The sequence below is a fragment of the Rutidosis leptorrhynchoides genome, chromosome 1, assembly GCF_046630445.1.
Source record: "Rutidosis leptorrhynchoides isolate AG116_Rl617_1_P2 chromosome 1, CSIRO_AGI_Rlap_v1, whole genome shotgun sequence".
In the NCBI taxonomy this organism is placed as follows: Eukaryota; Viridiplantae; Streptophyta; class Magnoliopsida; order Asterales; family Asteraceae; genus Rutidosis; species Rutidosis leptorrhynchoides.
In genome coordinates, this window is record NC_092333.1 from 712,995,481 (window position 1) to 712,996,897 (window position 1,417).

The 1,417-nt window shown below is 38.5% G+C and overlaps 1 non-coding gene across 1 annotated transcript; it reads right to left on the reverse strand.

The window, feature by feature from the left end:
- Nucleotides 1-264: 264 nt before the first annotated feature.
- On the reverse strand, nucleotides 265-370 carry LOC139887087 (small nucleolar RNA R71). Its single transcript, XR_011772933.1, has one exon. It is a non-coding gene; the product is annotated as a small nucleolar RNA R71 (small nucleolar RNA).
- Nucleotides 371-1,417: the final 1,047 nt, after the last annotated feature.

Here is a 1,417-nt window from a genome sequence, read left to right on the forward strand (position 1 = left end):
CTTTGAAAAACGTCTCATATAGAGGTCAAAACCTCGCAATAAAACCAATTAATATGAAACGTTTATAATCGATATGAACAGGGCATTTCACAAATAAGGTAAACGGGTTCACGAATGAAGAGGTACGCCTTCGCCTATTTCCTTATTCTTTAAAAGATAAAGCAAAGCGTAGGTTTTTGTCCTTACCCGTCCGGAGTATCACTACTTGGGCGGTGATGAAAAAGAAATTCCTTGAGGAATTCTACCCGATAAGTAAAACTTCAGATATGCGTATACAAATTAAATCTTTTAGGCAATTGCCAGGTGAAATTTTTCATGAAGCATACGAACGTCTGAAGGAATTACTTAGATCTTGTCCTCACCACGAAATACCGAAATGGGAACTTGTAAAAGTTTTTTATGATGGTTTTGACTCACAAAATAGACGATTCCTATTAGCGGCTAGTGGTGGTGTGTTTATGACTCGAAGTAGTGAGGATGAATGGACATTTTTCGAGCAATTGAGCAAGGGTTCAAAAACCCAAGCTTCGATTGCAAGGCAAACTTACAATCCTTCCTATGTTAACCACGTGTCTAACTCGGGAGGTTTGACTAGGAATTTAGAAAAGGAATTAGATGAGATAAAGATGTTGCTTCCAATGTTTAACAACCCGAACCAGGGTGGTAGTGTTAATTTTGTGCAGGTTCAGGATGTGTGCTCGATATGTGGTGATGCTTCTCATTATGCAAATGGTTGCCATTAGGGATAGAAGAGCAAGTGAACGAGGTTCAAGGGCGGAAGTATGATCCATATTCCAATACCTACAACCCAGGGTGAAGGAATCATCCGAACTTCAGCTAGAACAACAACAACACATTGAATGCACCAAAGCAACACCAAACCCAATACCCGAACAAATTTCAAAACAACAACCAATATCAAATGCAAAACCAAAACCAAAATCAAAACTAAAACTTGTCTCAAAATAATCAACAAAGTCAATCCTAAAGCACGGATGCTAGGTTGGAGTCATTTATGGAAGAGATGAAGAAGACTTTGGAAATTTAAAATAAGTCAATTGCGGCATTGGGTAAGCAAATTGGTCAAGTGGCGGAGAAAAAGGCAACACGAGAATCGGATACAATTCCGAGTTATACATTGCTTGACCCGAATCATGAATCACAAGGAAGAGAACATAAAGTGAACATGGTGGGCACTTTAAGGAGTGGAAAGACATATGATAACAAGGTAAAAATGCCTAGGAAATCAGAAATCGAGTATGGTCCAGGCAAGTCTCCTATTTTACATGATTTGAGTAATAATGTTAATGAAGTTGTGGTGGATTTTGGGGTTGGGTTAAATGTTGAAAAATCGAAAATTTTCAAAATTGGGGAAACAGATGTGGAGACTAATATCATTCCATTCCCCAAGGCTTTG